The sequence below is a fragment of the Papilio machaon genome, chromosome 6 (genome assembly GCF_912999745.1).
Source record: "Papilio machaon chromosome 6, ilPapMach1.1, whole genome shotgun sequence".
NCBI lineage: Eukaryota > Metazoa > Arthropoda > Insecta > Lepidoptera > Papilionidae > Papilio > Papilio machaon.
Genome location: NC_059991.1, coordinates 8,134,614 through 8,152,956, shown reverse-complemented (window position 1 = coordinate 8,152,956; position 18,343 = coordinate 8,134,614). Strand labels below are relative to the sequence as shown.

The 18,343-nt window shown below is 35.1% G+C and overlaps 1 non-coding gene across 1 annotated transcript; it reads left to right on the top strand.

Annotated features, from left to right (window-relative positions):
- The first annotated feature begins 1,884 nt into the window (after positions 1-1,884).
- Trnam-cau lies at positions 1,885-1,956 on the top strand. Its single transcript has one exon. It is a non-coding gene; the product is annotated as a tRNA-Met (tRNA).
- Positions 1,957-18,343: the final 16,387 nt, after the last annotated feature.

Below are 18,343 nucleotides of genomic sequence, written 5' to 3'. Positions count from 1 at the left end.
TATAAACTTAATGTCTTCTTATTGTTCATCTAAACTAAACCTTATGTGCTAGAGATAGAATATAAATTATATTACCAGAAAAGAGAGAATAAGTCGCGATTTGTTCGTACGCAATGTCATTTGACTAACGACACCTTAATGTGAAGTATTTAGTCAGAAGCGGAATGGTTTTATTGTGAGCGAGCAATGTATCGAAAAGTTTTAATTTCGGTTTATGAGTCGAGAGTAATGCTCCCTTTTAGCGCAGTCACCCTACGTCATGTTTGCTGAATGATTTATTTACACAAGTCAGTATTTGCTAAATGGACCCAATACTAACAACTTCTCAACATAAAAAGTAACATTAAGCTATTGTTTGAGTAGTTTGTAAATGTACTTAAGAAAGTTTGGCGGTCATATTTATTTTTTATGAAGTATTTCTACCATTTGTGGTCATAAGTGGTGGTAATATACTGTTGAACGTGGACAAGCCAGAATCCAACGGGCTGCGACATTTTTCTCGCTCTTAGAGTTTTCTCTCTTACCAGAGGTTCTCGCTTATGGAGGTCGTCCGTTGGGATCGGCCATGAATTCTCACTTGCAAAGGTTTTTCGCTTATCCATGTTTAATTATATGTTCAAACCCGACCTTTGAATATCACTAGCATCTAAGATGCAAGCAACGTCTTCTACTAAGTTCCTTAATTGCTGTTAACCTTATCATTACAAATTATGTTAATAAATAAAATCGTTTTTAAATTTCTTTCAAGAAATATTTAGTGTACCTTGTAAGTCTAGTTCAAAGTTCCAAATTGATCTGATTCCTATACACAATCAACGCTAACTCAAGCAAGGCACTCTCAAATGAGCATTAGTAAAGGCAATAAACCCGACACCCTAGTCCAGGAAAGATTAAGCGTTCTAATACCATAAAGAAGGCGAGTGTGTCAGCCCTGTACGGAGCACTGCGGGGAGTCTTTGTAGCGTTTTATTGACGTCCACAGACTCCCCGAGGTGACCATTGTTGCTAGCGCCGGGGCCGATTACTGGGACCTTTACCCTAACACCATAGGAAATGATACGCCGTATTTGTTAATTTCTTCTCAGGGGTCCCTTATTTGTTATTAATATTTTCTCCGGTATAACAAGAATTGACCAATAAATATGAATATATAGAGCTTATATGCCAATAGATGTCGTAAAATTGATGTTATGTTGCAATTGAACTCGTTACTTAAATTTTAAATATAAAGTAAATCAAATATTAAGGACACTATAGATGTTGATAAAGTTTGGTTGTACCTATTGGTATTAAAAAGGGTACTTTCATTAAGTATCTAATGTAGTCTATAAGATTAGTCCTAAAGAATTTCTTGATACTTTCAGTTGAGATTAAAACATCGAGTCCGTACTTTAAAATCCTATAAATGTAGACAGATGTTTTATAGAATTGGCTTATAAATTCATACTAACTATTCACAGGTTCAATAGTTCATGAATTAGTTGCCTCGGGGCAGTCACATTGTTACTGCGGAGACCTCGTATTCTGTGAAAGTTTTTAAGTGTACCCCCAATTATTGAAGACCACTTGCTGGAAGTAGTTTGTTAAATGGATTTATCAAGGGACTTTTGAAATTGTTGTTATGCAGTTTAAGTAGTTTACGGGGTATTGTTAGTGGCACATTAATATAGTAACATAATGATTAATGAATTGTTGTTGGTTACTTTTTAAATATTATCATTTATCTCTGTGGAATGTAAGTAAATTGCAGTTTTATACGAGATTAAAATAGGTATACAATTTAACCACGATTTGATGAATACTCCGCGGCTGTTTAAAAAAGTTATTTGTGTTCAAAAAAATAAATGAATCCATACAATCCACAATTTCACAATTTCGGCAAGAAGCAGAGTGGCGCAGTGGAAGCGTGCTGGGCCCATAACCCAGAGGTCCGTGGATCGAAACCACGCTCTGCTAGAAAACTTTTTGTCGTTTTTTTTGTCAAAATTTAATTTATTTTTCCTTACTTAAATAAATTAGTTTTTAAAATAGGATGCGTGTTTTTTTTTAAACAAAAATATTTTTAAACTAAAATGAGTTCATAACTACAAAATTATTATGCAATATTTGAAATAACAGGCACGCATTATTTTTAAACTTTTGTGCAAAAAATATGGAAAACGGTGATGGACTACCTATCTTTAAGACGATCTACGCATAGCAACAGATGACTATAGGCTGAAACGATGTTGTCACTTCTATCAACCACTTATTAAACTTTCCAATGTAGTCTCATGCTAGGCACAATAGTGCATTCTCAGCTCTGAAATCATTGCAATGTGTGTGAGAAAATTTAAACTGATTACAGTTATAAAGTGACTTTTGTACAAGTCAATCGATGACCACTCCATCATCGAGTACTTCTTACTGCACATGGGGCAGCAGAGCCCCCGGCAAGTCGCGCCTCAAGGCTATCATTACCATAACAAGGCCCCCATTACGCACCTATAGCGAAGCAAACATATCATCGAACTATTTATCACTACCAAAAAGGATCATACATCTTAAATAGATTTGTTATAAGGTAGTAAATCCATCGGCAATTTGTATGTGAAGTGCATAATAATTTTGTTCTTCACCATGTCGCAGTTAAAACTAGAAATTTGACAGTCGAACGCATCGTTTGTCAATCGGCATCGGTTATGCACGCCGAGTGGACAGCCCGCGGCTAATTTGGGGTCTCCTCGGTAGGTATTTTTCGTAGCTAACTAGATAACAAGTGGTTTTAAATTGGAATTTACATAATAATGTGTCGGAGAGGGTAGTGTAATGAAGTTGTGAGGGAGTGACGTTGACTTGCCGCACTTGTGAACGCTTCGAGCCGCGAATACATTGCATATAATATAGTAACTAGTAACTACGCCCCAATGCACTTATGTTGGAACATGTTAAACATATATTCCAGTATTGAAACAAAGTCTACGGCATATCTGCTTCTCTTCTGGTGATTTAGACATCGATTAATATTAGTTTGACAAATGTTTGCACGAGTTGCATACTCGATACTCGAACAAGCATAAATGAAATATGGAAAATGTACTGAATGAGCTATACATTTCAAGATTAATATTCAACTCGTATCAATATAGACTTTCAGGATCGATTAATGTCCCTTCTGTACTATAATATTCTGAATATAACCGCTTGTTATTTTGTATTTACTTCAGGTAGAAATAAAGTAACCGTTTAATCGTGTCTATAAAGCGTAAAATCGTGTTTATTCTGTGTATAGTAGAGATGAAATTTAAAAGAAAATCTCTAGCCTAGGGCGGGTGGCGTGTTTAAAAAAACATCGGTTCCTATGGCGCGGCCACGTGCTGCAAATTATCAATATCCCATGATAAAACAAACGGCCGGTGACTGTTTGTGTTATTCAGTTGTTTTTAGACAAAACTCGATGAAAATATCTATTTATTAGTGTGTACATTTTATTTAAAGACTATAGGAGGGAGTAATTTGTGGGGATATTAACAAAAAGCAATTAAGGATTTTTCCTTTTTTTCCTTATTTTGTTATTCCCATACCTATGACTAGACATAAAGTCTAGTCATAGGTATGGGAATAACAAAATATGTTGTCTGTTATGTGCAATAAAATAACTTTACGTACTGTTGTGTACAAATGAAATATAGGGGTCTAGGCTCCGAATATGAATTTGTCCCATTCGGTGTAGAGACCCTTGGTCCGTGTGGTCCTAGCGCTAGAAGGCTTTTTAAGGAAACAGCAAAAAGATTAGTCGACATCAAAGGAGACCGAAGAGCTGGCAGCTACCTCGGACAAAGAATTAGTCTAGCCATTCAAAGGGGGAACGCTGCCAGTATCTTCGGAACCTTGCCTAAAGGGACACCTTTTAATGACATATTTTAGTTTTTATATTATATTTAAATCAAGTAAATTACATTCAAGGTTCGTGAAATGAAATATTAAAAATAAAATAAAAACAATGAACAAACGAATTTTTCACTTTAAATCTTAATTATAAGTTAATAAAAAAGAAATTGCTAAAACATTATTATGTTTACAAAGTTAAAAACAAACTTGATTAAAATAACTTAAAAGGATACATAACATTTTCGTTTATATTCCAGTTACTTATTATGTAGAAGCAACATAGTGAAATAAATAAAAACAAAATGATTGCTCAGTATTTATGGAGTAAATAGAAATGAAATATCAAATCTTCTACAGTCTGTTAATGATGGCTCCCTCCCGCAGATAATTTTCAGTCATTATGTACATTCACCCTTCCCTGGTCGGAGAGCGCGAGCTTTATCATTTCTTAATAAAGACGTCTAGTCTGAGATAATTAAGTTTACTTAATGAAAATATTATCTATATCAAGTATTACTAAACAGGTTTAATACATCTACCTTTTAATCTGGAAATTTCAAATGTAATCTGTATTCAGAAATCAAGCGAAAGTTAATTTAAAAAAAAAAACATAATACGAGGTAGTTTAAGGTAGGTCAAAGGTAGGCAAAGTATCTGCATTTGCGGATATCTAATTACTAATTACTGGCAACGGTCGCCTCTCTATTTAGGCGAACTTAAGTGGCCGTTTGTTTGTTTACCACCTTTTTGATATAAAAAACGAGTCAAATTATCCACACCTTGCACTTTTAAATTGATCAAGTAGATATAATCATTCCTATAATGAGTAAAATAGTTATTAAGCAAAGTGAAATGCTTGAAATTTTCAACTAATGATTTGTAGCTAAAAATGTACTTAGTTTATTAAAAAAGAATCAATTCTTATCAAACAAAACACACTGTAATTGTTCACTGCTTCATAAGCAAATGTACATTTACACACATAATACGTTCCAGGTCCATGTCCACGTATATCCAGGCTGTACAGTATGGGGACAAAAGTGTCGTGTCGCGTCACGTACCGTGTGACGTCCTAAATACCGTTCCCGATGCCAGATGAGCTCGTACAACGGTGACGTTGCCTCACGCATTCCTCGCTTTATTGAAATTTCTCATACGTATTAAAAAGGCCGTATATTAAAACACCTATAACATATTAACAATATTGTGAAGTGTAACCAATAAGTTAGACTAATTCCTTTTGGTAGGTTTTAAAAAAAACTCTATTAAGGTTATCCTTATAGTAAATAACATTAATTAAAACATATGCACTTTACAATATTTGTAAAATGTCGACTTTCTATTTCAAAACAGTTAACTTAAGAAAATCTAGCGATTTGAATTGATATGACACGAACATGTGTTCTGTATCAAATAAAAAAAAACAACACAATAAATGTTGAATGAAAACAAAAGAACCATGGCAATGGCGAGGTACTTATGTAAGTAAATTTATGGAAAGCAAGTACACGTAAACAATGCTACGTAAAAACACCATTCGCCGTTTACGTCTGATAACATGGCCGCGTATTAAAAAGGTAACTTATATTTTTATCTTATCTGTAATGCACGCCACTGTTTACTCACGTCAGATGGAGGCACGCGATATCTCCGTCCCGCTCTCACATCCCCCCTCTCTGTCTCGTTTTGACAGATCGAAGTACCACGTGACACGTCACAGTGTATCGCTTCCCGCCGCAATAACAATCGTGTCGTGGAAAATTCCCTTTTCGTTCCACTGTAGTGATCTATCAAACGTCACTATAAATCATGATTAACGTTTTCTACTTTACAAGTACTCGATGTTTTATTTTGTTTTTAATTCTTTTTTTTTAATCGAGCACTGGTAACACCGGAGCAGCGGTATCGCTGAAAGACGTGGACGCACTGGCTGAATGCCGCTTTACTCTCGCTCGTTCGACTAAATTTTCAATTCAACAGGGCCTTTATAAGGGTAGTGTCGCCGAACAAAATTTACATATCCACGCAATAAACCAAGCGGGCGTCTGTTTTGAATTCTGGCTGTATTGTGTTTTACTATTCTCGTATATTTTCATAATGAAGGCGCTAAGTTAAAGTTAATGTGAATTACCAAAAAATCAGAGCCAACTGCTTATTTCTGTTTTATTAATTACACTAGTAAGAGTTTGGAAGCCATTGCAACTCCTAAAACTAAAATGTATACCAATTATCAGCTCTGAAAAAACTTACCAGAATTTGTTTACGTTATTTTGGAAATCTTAATAGACTTCGTGTATACAAACCAAAGATACAATTTTGTATACAATTATAAAATAATAATAGTAATAATACAGATAATTAATAACAATTATAGTCAAAAACAATTGAGATTAATTGATTAATTTCTAGTTTAGGAAAATTAACGATGCAGTTTTGTTTTTTGTAATGATTAATTATACATTCATTTAGGTGTTGAAGACGTCGCTTGACGTATCAGTACAGGCCTAATGAATGTTTCCACTATCGACGTTAAACCTAAGAACTGATCAAAGTACAAATAAAACGCCTGAATTCATTTACATATATTAATATGAAGGCGACGTTTTCGAAGGAATCAAATTAGTTTTCATGTGACGCGTTCCTTATTTTATTATATTTGCTGAGAAATGCACAAAACGTAATTTTCATTATATTTCAATTCTTTTTTATAATAATTTTTTTTTTGTTGTAAATAAACTTTCATAAGCCACGAAAAATCAATCAATTTTAATTGCAACTACAATAGATTTTTAGCAATAAGTTCTAGTTGCACATACGTTTTGTAAATTTAAAATTGTTTTATTATTTTGCATTAAAATGTAAGACCATTAAGTAATAATACGTCAGATTCATAAAGATAGTAAATCATTAACTTAATCAAATATAATAAACATCTCGTATTAGCATTGTAACTGTGATTACAATAAAATGTAGATAAATCGTTAGTATAAGTAATACAAGTATGAGTGTAATTGAATGTTAGTTGAACGCTCAGTTGCTCGTTTATAAATAAATCATTTATGTAAATAAGCATCGGCCGTACCTGTGATTACTGAGCATTATGGATACTCGAGATGTGATATTAAGAAAATTGACAAGTGTGCAACGTATTTCGAAATAAAGGTTCCGTAGAATACTATAATAATTGTTGGTAATTTTGTTAAAACATAATTTTTTTTCTAGAAATGACTAAACTGTAGGAATTAAAGAGACATAATATGAGGTCTATTGTGAATTAATAAGCTAAATTTGGCTTATATGGTTTTTTTTTTTAAATTTCAATAAGTGAAACGTTTTGTCTCCTGCACGACGGATCTCTAAAACATCGTATCGTTGTTTAATATTCTTGAACGAGTTGCTAATTGTTCGGTGCGAAGTTTTTGTTCCGCACATCAGGTATTATGTTCCACAGACAGAGATCCTATCTCGCTCCATCACTTTTCATTTACTCCTCTGTTATATCAATTAGAGGTATTAGTATGTTAGAACTTCTTACACCTTGTTATAGCACGTGTTATAGAGTTAATACCTATCATATGAATAAAGTAAATTTTAACACTTTTTTGCATTATTTTGCACTTTGATATTGAACTAAATTACACATGTATTGCATGATGTTCATGGAAAGTGTTGTAAAAGAAACGGAGTAGGTTATCGCAACTACTCACGTTGATCCAAACAAATAATTGACCCTTGAGTAAAATACCTTCATCTTTTAGCCAGAAAATCTATTTGCTTCAGGCTAGGTTTTAATTTCAATACTTATCTCATTAAAAAGACTTAGCCAAAATATGACAAAAAGCTATAAATCTACAAGTTAATGAAATACAGTGTGAACTCTTTATAACGTTATCTTTTATAACAATAAACTCACTGTAACGTTGAAGTGAGCCCAACTTGGTTGGTTTGCGTTAAAACCCACATATTGAAACACTCTTTATAGCGATACGCCATTCTCTATTACGAAGAAATGTGTTCATATTTGTAGACAGTAAATATTTATTATCGGTATTATTGTTTATGTTATGTTATCTTGTTAATTTGGTTGTTTTTTTGTTCACTCCATATAACGATAACTCTCTATAACGACAAAAAATGCTGAGTCCCTTGAGTTTCGTTATAAAGAGTTAATACTGTATAAGAAAGACGTTGTTTAAAATTAAAACACGAATTACATAAGACAGAGTTGCGTTGATCGGAGGCCCGTCGTTTGCGGACACTATCGATTTTTCCGTCCGCCCCCAACTTTGTTGACAAAGGCAGGTTCTTAAGCCAAATGAGATGCACCCCAAAGAATATTATGGGCAGACATCGCTCCACTATCGCTAGATATATCGCACTGCGCGTACATATCCGCACGACCTCATATTGGCTCTTTATTGATCTTTTTAAGCGAGCAGTCTCAGCCGGATTTTCATTTGCTCACCTTATTGAATGCTGTTTTTGTTGCTCATCAGACATCACCGGGATTTATGTTTCCTCTTTTAGTTAATGCTTAGAATCTATTAATTTTATAATAATAGCTTTAAATGTAGGAACTTAGACGTGGACTCCGTTCTAATTTGAGTTTAATTTATATACCTAAGTAAGTTTATTACCTACTTCTTAGTTATTTCACTTGCCTCAATGATACTTATTGGATATATGTATGTTTAAGGTCTTTCCGTAAATAAATGGATTATCGATATGAAAATAACGCAACAATAATATGGATATACTCAGCAAATAAATTCCACAGCACAATAATGTTTATCTTTATTTATTTACGTGTCGCCGAATACATTGTCGTAATGCGTGTCGCTGATCCGTCGCATGCAAACCGTGGCCGCTGTCCCTCGAACATGCAAATTCGCGAACCAAAACAAGGGTGGTAATGCTCTTAATGCCTCAAACGGCATTAATATTTGAAAATAAACTACATAGATAAAAAATATTCAAATCGGCAGCACTTTCGCTAATCTGTTTGAGGAGGTCGCGCTAGTCTTATCTGGGAAAGCCTGCCCTGTGTCTACTAACGCCCCTTTTTAACCCATTGCTTGACTACGTTATATTTTAATGTTATTTTTTATAAAATCTATTGTGTTCCATGAAAATAAATCAGAAGATACGTTCGTTGACCAAAAAGAAACAGTCTCTTATAGTTTGTGTCATTGTCAAACAATGACATTTGTGCAACCGCTATTTCATCCTATGTGTAATAGCAGATTTAATTTTTAACATTATATTTGTTAATTAAATTTCAATTAAATAAAAATTAAATCTATCGAAGAGTCGGTGTCGCAACGCCGTCACTGGCATCGACCGATTAAAATCTATCGGTGGCAGGACGAGGGGCGGGAGGCAAGGGGCAGGGGGCGAGGGGAGAGAGGGGGGAGGTCGCATTAATATTCACATCACGCGCGATTCGTATACGCCAACGTGTAATCTTTTTATCAACGGGCCGGCGAGCGTGCGCGGACAAAACGGGCTATCGATGTCGACAGGACGACGTACGCATCACTAAGCTGCGCCGTCCTACTGACCTCTATTAGAAATTTTCGATATGTCGTCGATTCTTGAAGGGCACAAAACAATACATTATTTTTATTTCTTACGACAGTATTAAGGACTTTTGGTATCTTTAACGTTCAGCTAAATTCTGTATACCAGCTTATGATCCAGTCTTTTCTTCGAGAAGTAAATAATAATGAAATGAGACCTTTATGTAATTCTGTGGTACCAAAAAACACTGGTATCAAAAAATCACATTAAATTCCAATGTGTGCATGTTAATAGGTATGTCTTAGTATTTAGGATAGTTTTCAGAGGTTCGTGGATTATCTCGATCCCCGATTATCGGGTGTCTTAATCTGTTGACTTTGTTGGTGACCAACGATATCAATGATATGACATTCTTAAATATGTTCCAAACTTCGTATTTATTTCCGTGAGTGCTAAGCTACCAACATCTGGTGTTTTAACATCGCATACAAGCGTCACAAATTAATTAACAGAGTTATGATTCGCGAGCGGTAAACGCAGCGAAAGTTGTCAGCTCTTCAAATGGAATAATTTACAACTGTAAACTCAATTAGTCTCGGAGACTCCGCCGCGACGCGACCGCCGCGTGCGATACCCGATACCTACATATGTACATATCTCTTTTATGTATATAGTTTAACATAAAGTTCTTGTCATGATTTTATAGAATGGCTTAATCTTGATCTGTTCTATTTGTAAGACCTTACATGTTGGACAAAATTTCAATAACTCCAGTGGAATCTATGGTTAGAAGTCTATAATGTCTTGCATCATTTATTATTACTACCTTGAATCTGAAGGGTAATGTTTTAAATTATAATATTGCTCTATAAAGTATTTGTCATTGTACTAACGTCGCTTTACTTAGAGATGACTGAATTTTCCGCTTTATTGCTATTTCGGTGGAACAAGACAGTTGCATCGCATTTGTGATTCAATTTGCTTTATTTGCCGTGTACAGTCTGATTCAGCTGTCCGCGCCGGGCGGTCTAGTCGCATATCTGCGCTCAAATCACTTCTGTTAGACGCACGCTCTGACGTTGAAGCTCGACGTTGACTTAGTACATATTTATGAGTGATCCATCACGACAAATTAAAATAGTCAAAATTTAAGGAAAGTTTCACCTGATGAATTATAGCAAAGAGAAGACCTCATAAAAATAGCTGCGTAAAATAATATAATCAAAATGAATTTATCTTTGAAACTAAACACGAATATAGGATATTAAATACATTCAACGAAAGATATTTTGAAAACTATATAAAAGTTGTTAGGCATAGTCGAGGGCGGGCCGAGCACATTGCATTCGATGCCGGGGCGGACGGTACAAGTGTCCGGCGGAACTTCACCGGCCGGCCCTTCCTTCCCCTATCATTGTACTCGGACATATCGTTTGTACTACACTATTAAAATAGAAGACCTTCCGTTTCCCTGTATCCCCTAATGTGATTTGTTTGAACTTGTTATGTGTTTTTGGTATTATTTTTTGGGAAAGAAACATCTTATAATAAATTCATTCACAAGTTTATCGTATTTTTTCAGTTTTTATACATTATCTATGTTCTATTTTATATTCTAAAGTAGAATTATTATTATATTTTGTTGCGCTACCTTAATTTCAGTATCAAACACGAATGAATACTATATATCTCTGCATTCCTACCTATATGTATATCTTACTAATATTATAAATGCGAATGTTTAGTTGGATGGATGGATATTTGTTAGAAGTTATCTCCGGATTGGCTGAACGGATCTTGATGAAATTTGGCACAGATGTAGAACATAGCCAGACTATGAGAACACATAGGCTACTCATTAGTTTTTTTTTTTTAATTTCGCGCGGACGGAGTCGCGTGCCAGTGCTAGTGTACATATATATCTACTCTTGGCCGCTATTTTACGATCTGACTTTGTACTCCTAAATAGGTAAATTTGGTACCTACCTAGGTACCTTTGATACCTAAATAGGTAATCTTTAGCGTAATTAATTCTTAATAAAGTATTCTTTTAAGTGGCTGTTTAGGTGATAGATTGACAGGAAAACGTCCTCGTGTGTTACAAGTTGTCTCTTATCCATCTACATTAGCTGACCACGATGTCTTTTGGAGGGTTGGTGTGTTAATTCTATTGTCATACATGTCTTGTGTTCTTAACAAAGGCAGATTCTCCTTATTTATAAGCTTATGACAACCTTAATGTGTTGATTGTTAATTTTTCTTTTTATTTTCTGGTATTCTTGTCCTTATCGGATATGCAAACGCCATAGTACTTTTCTTTTTAGTTTAATGAAGGAGCTGACATAAATCTGGAGCTGGGTCTGAAAAGACTGTGAAAATCAAGTCAACATCTGTCGGATTAACTTTCAGCTCTGCACTGGTGTGCCCAGAACACACATTTTTCAAAAACAAATGACTGATGGAAATAAGAATCTTACCAAGTTTATGAGGCGTTGGCAGAATTAAGGAATAATCCGTAGTTTGTTCCTCAGATGATGTGGCTCTGGATGTTTCTCTCAGAGGGGCGCAAGCTCGTATCCTTGTAATGTCCGCACATTCGAGACGTCTCCCGAGAGGATACGGTATAGTGGCGTCGGCTTCACATTTAAGATAAAGTTTTTTTCTTTACATTCTATAGACTGTAATGCATTTTGTGGCGAATTGGGTAAGGTAATTATGATTTTCGTGTTAACGACACATAATTTTCTGTTATAATTGATTCACAAAACATAGATTCTGGGGCTAGCTAATCAGCTCATTGTGAATACTGAAACGCTTCTTTCTAAACCATTATCCATACTTAGCTAGCCGAGGGCGTAAGGTCGGCAAATAGTTAGTGCATTTAGCGGACTCTCGTATCTGTTGACATATCTCGCCCTCCAACCTACTTAGCGCCTTTCTTATCCTTTTACTGCTCTTAAATAGCCCTTACCTCTACCCCGGACTATTATTTTCGACTGACTCCCTGATTAGTGATGTAACTTCGGGTTGCAGACAATGGATACGTTTGGTTCAGTTATATTAGAGCTTAACTATAATTTTATAATTATGCGACTATTACGGTACATCTATTCTGTAAAAAAATATTTATGTGTAAAGTCAATTTATATAATTTGTAAAGTATATTATATACAATTATCGTTTTTACATTCTTTAAAATATTACCATCAGTGGACGCTATTTATCAAAATATTTCATATTGATAATTTCTAGACCAAAAAATATTTTTAAAAAAGTTGCGTATCAATTATGTACTAAAGGCACAACACTACGCAGCTTTGTGATTGGGATTGTGGGTATCCACTCAAAAAGTTCCGCGTAAGAGCTTTTCAAGTACCAACATGATGCGATAGGCGTTTTATGAGCAATTTCTTATATTGGGAATCGGTTTCTATGCTTCCGTCAAGACAAGATGGATCAAGGATTACGGATACTGGTTACGAATTCCGGCTTGTTTATTGAGAACAAAAATTATTTATTAATAACAACTAGTGAACGAGATTACAACAATTTTGATTTAATCATACAAAATTTGTTCATTAAAATAATATGAGCAATAACATGCATCATTAATATTAGAGCTGCGCCCAATAAACTCGACGAGTTCACAGGTTGAATGCGACAATGGGCCCCGCGTCAACGACTTCCTCTATACAAAATTAAATTCTTTCCACCATAAACTCGTAATTACGTTCCCCAATTTATGGAGACCGGACCGTGACCGCCACTTACACTCATTACCTCGATAATGTCGTTCTATTTGCCTGTGGAACTGTTTTGTTACATTTAACATACCTGATAAGCTTTTTACCCAAAGTTAATTGAGGCCAAATACTGACAGAAAATTATGCTTGCTTACATATTCTTCGGAGTTCGCTTTTGTTCGATTCCGAAATTATTATTGGTTTGCTTTTAGTCCAACATGTCTTGTGTGTTCTTTTAATAAAGAGCGTATTTATTTTCTAAAAAGACAATAACGTCTGTATATCGTAAGTAGTTTTATTAGTATTATCCTAGGACATTCGTAATCCTTCGACAAATTAATAACAAAATAGTTATTACTTTTAAAAGTAACGGCTCGTATTTTAACCATAAAAAGTTACGTTTCATAATTGTAGAGTTTTATTTGCGACAAATCGCATGCAAGTCTAGCCTTCACGGTGGATCCGTAGGCACTTAGCATTGGACAATCGACTATCGTCACCAAAGCGACGCCGATGTTATTGAATGAATGGAAAACAAAAAAGGCCCACTTTTGTTGGCACTTCGAGACGCGTTTCGTCATTATTCGCGGCACGTGGTCTCGAATATATAATGTTTTATTATTATCGGTTACGACTTCACGGCTTTAGCGGCGTCGTCCAACTGATAATGCTTTCATTACTTCCGAGAAGTCGCTATCTGCGCGTACGCACACCACTTTTGTTTCGTTGCCTGTTAAAATAGGTTTTGTCGTTGCACTAAATGTGTTTTAAGATGTAATGCAATGCTTACTCTTTGCATGTATTTCTATTTCACTTACCGTATTAGGTTTCTATAGCAACCGAATTATCGAGAACATGTAAAAAAGCTTTATGCAATAGTCACCAAATATATGCAATGACAGGCTTTAAAAAAATTAACAGATGCAGCTAATTAAAGTTAAAATGATTCAGATGTTCAGATGCAAGACGAGTTGAAAATTACGAGTAAGTTTAACAAAACTTTTGTTCCCATTATCGCGATTATGGTAACGTTTATTGTGTTTATATGAATTTGAAATGATATACCAACGAATCAGATAAATAAAGGAAATTGTGCACGATAATTGTCGATCCCCCCAACATTTCTGATAATGGTTTGAAAAGAATTGAATTTAAAACTAAAAATGCGAGCATTACACGCACTTTTCGATTGTAAAGATTAGGCCACATCAATCATTTGTCGGCGGCAAGCGGAGCGGGGAACAAATCATAGTCCTCGCGCGTCACATTGACACCCACATCCCGGGCGCTCGCTCCGCAATGACGATTGCGCAGACATGTCAGTAGGTACAAAACAAGCTATTAAACATATTGTACGATGTTAAAATATATATTTAGAAGTTAAATAGAAAACCAAATTCTTGGATACACGTAATTCATGAACTCTGTTAAGAAAAAAATAAGAAAGGTTTAGAACTTGATCGTGAGATTACATCATGACTGCACTAACTCTACAGTTTACAGCTAAAACAATGTAATTGTTAAGACTAAAAGAAACAATAAAATGTAACTATTAATGTCGCCTCTCTATGGCTGCTTAGTCTATAATGCATCGCGCACGCAAGTCTGAGCGATGTGGGAGACGCCTCGACAATGCACAGGAAGTGTCGACTAAATCGAATTACGGCGCATTTCGACAAATTTTAATACGACTGCCATTGTTTTGGTGATGACTGTTTTGTTCGCGCCATGAGTTAGTGTCTGCGGTATGGTTTGTGACGTCATCCAGCATCATTGTCAATGATTTTACTAATCCAATATTATGTTGCAGAATATTATTGTATTGTTTTTTGTTATTACGATATTTTAATGCAATTTTACATATTAGAGTTCCTTTTATTTGTACTTTTACTTTATATTATATTATAAATAATTTTTCGTTTTTTAATTTTATTCCAATCCTAAATAATGGTCAACATTTGATTAAATTCTGTAAGTTACAACCATTCTCCTTCTACATTATCAGAGAACAATCGTAAAGAAAGGGCACCTCGTAAAATGCACGAGCGCGTTTGTCATTTCGATTTACAAATCTCAGTCACCAACAATAGAATATTGTCGGGCATCACACGAGTCGGCCGTATATCTCACTCGCGGCCTGCCCACAACAACTTCGGAAAGCAATTTCAGCAAACGAGTGCGTTCGCAATAGACCAGTGCTGTCTCGTGTTCCCAGAAGGCCGCGGGCGCGCCCTTATCGCGGCTGTAAATCAATATATGATTACAAATTTAATGCTACTGTTGAACTATAAATCAGAGATTTTAAATTACGAGCTACAAGCCACGTATCGGGACGCGTGAGGCCCCCTAGTGCTGCGCGCCGCTGTCGACACCCGCATCGACGTGTAGGATGCGAACTATAGTGTTGCACAACACTTTGGAGTTAGAAAACTGACGAGAAATAAATTTTATTGTTACTGAAAATAAATTAACGGTTACAAGGTTCATCGCATAGTTTTCGCCATAAGAAGTGCTCTTCTGATCACTTTACATATTTTTTAGATTAATCAAAAGTGCTCAAAAAATTGTAAGTATTTACAGAACTTCCCTAACGTTACGAATGGTATATACCAAATTACTATTTGTATAAATATTTCTTATTAGATCATCCACGTCTCTTTTTGATTTTGTAAATATTTAACGTAAATTAATATTCAGAACGCATAATTAGAATAATTTGAAAGCTTTACATTTCCATAAAAATTCAATAAAAAATATCGATATTTTGTACGTACATCCCTCGGCACTATATCTGTCCAGTGCGCGGCGCATGATGGAGTGCGGACAGGCCAGGCGCGCGGTGTATCATGCCCGGCAAATAGCTCGCGTGTCCCAACCGATGCGAATCTTGCACGTTTACTTACGAGATGTTGGCGCCTCGGAAGCAACGCGCTATTTGTTAAAACAACTTCTACGTTCAGTTCTACTTCGAATCCAAGCTTTCTTGCTTCTTTAATAACAAATATAGGTACTTGACACTTGACTACTATACCAGCTCAAGATTCAATTTTTAGATGTAAACATTGTATTTGGCAACTTATTTACACTTAAAAGTGTTCTTTAAGTTACATTTAATTTGTGTTATCTGTGCATTATTTGAGTTCTATAAAGCAATATTAAATTTTAATATTTAACGGTTACGAAGCTCGTAAATCAAATTATGACCTTTTGAAGACCGCAATAGCGTGTGACGTTAAACTGCAATCGATTATTGAAGATAAGTCATTTACTTTCACGTTAACGCACTGCAATAAATTAATGTAAACTGAAGTGTTGCTACTTACGAGGAAATGTCAGTGAATAGTGGATGATGATGGGTGAAAGCATGAATAAGACAAATTGCTAATGGGTAAAGTCTTAATAAATGCTCAATATCAATATGATGTGAACTGCTTTAAAGTAAAATTTTTGGAAACAGCTCAAATTAAGCGGAAATGCCTCTAGTTCTTGTGGTAAGAACGGATAACCCATAAAAATATTCTGGTATGGCAGAGTACAGATTGAAAATGCAGTACTTAACCTTCCTTGAATGGACCGATGATATAATCAAGGTCGGATGAGCTACTGGACAGTCAAAATGAAATAGACATTTGAGTGATAAAAAATCAAAAATGTAATCCAGACAGTTCCAAAAGTACAACATTCAAATAGATGGAAACAATGGTCGTAAAAAGTATAAAACATGGAACATGGGCATCGTTCGGCCTAACATACTAATGACTTAGCGAAACCTGCAAGCTCCTTCCAAAATTAAACAAGATAAAAAAGCGGGTAAACGATCGATCACCGCTGGCTTCAAACAAAACTTAGAAAAAAACTACGAGAAAGGATGTATGGAACAAATTAAAAGCTCAGCATGAGGTGTTCTGCCCGTCCACGGACCAAAGCTTAGGGCAAATATTAAAGCTGTCAGTTTTGTGTAATTTGAAGGCTCGTTTTCGAGTTATAAGTTATGTTATTGAATGTTTTGGGAGCACGGGCCCCATCGGCCGTGTGAACAGGCCTTAACGAGACGCGGGAAAGTTATCATTGAAAACCTGAGTAATTGAAAACATATCCGAGTAATCAGTGTTTTTTATAAGTATCATAAATAAAATAAAATATTTTTTATGCCCGGATTGATATTCCATCCGCATTAGTGTGTTTATAGAACAAATTGATGTCATTTGTAATAAAAAATTTATTTAACTGCCATGAAAACTAACGTTACCTTTGAATATTTCGGTGAGGTAAAATTCCAAAAATTATTACTAGCAACAATCCGATATTTCCTTTAAACCACTTGAGCTCTTGATTGTTACTTAATAAAATTGGATGCAATTTTGTTTTTAATATAAAAAAGCAATTTCGGCCTAGGGGAGGGTAAGATTGCATGATAAGACTGACGTCAGGTGTTGTGTGCAGTGCACTTCTCCTTTGATACGTTAACTTTTTCAATACAAAGGCAATAAAAAAGCGCGAGTCACGCACTAAATGCCTCCTCGACGCGCGCTCTTGAGGCGTCGGCCCAAAAGAAACAAACAAAAGTGATAAAAGCGCACCATCACGCACCCACAAAATTATTTTCGCTCCGTAACACGTGTCAAGTTTCAATTTTACTAACGTCGGAATTAACAGTGGGCGTAAACAGATTATTGATATTTTCTTTGATAAAAAAGTAATCGATGATCGCATAGCAGCCTCGTATTGTGATGAAAAAAGTGACCATTGTTACAGCATCAGACTTTTTCTTGTCCAAATTAAATGGATGCACGAGTTTTGAAAAAAAATTGACTTCATCAATCAGGGATGATTTTATTGGCTCGCACAATGGCACGCTCAGCAATCTAGCCATTCGATCTGCTCCCGATTCCACGAACTATCCGCAATTTTTCACATTTTAAATCGGATCATAGTTTTTAATTCAAATAGAAAAAAAGGTCTAGTATAATGTCTTCATTAAGTTGCTATTGTCATGAACCTTTGTAGAATAAGTCAAGTTTGTAATTTTTGTGAATTTCCATTAGTTTTTGCATACTGAAAGTAGTCGAAATGTCATTTTCACATTGAGATTTAACAAGGAACATGAGTGAAATGGTGACATGACATTTGAAATGGTGGACGTTAAAATAATATTTAATTCATTTTACTTGGTAAAAATTGACTCATTTTCCTTGGTAAAAATTGAAATT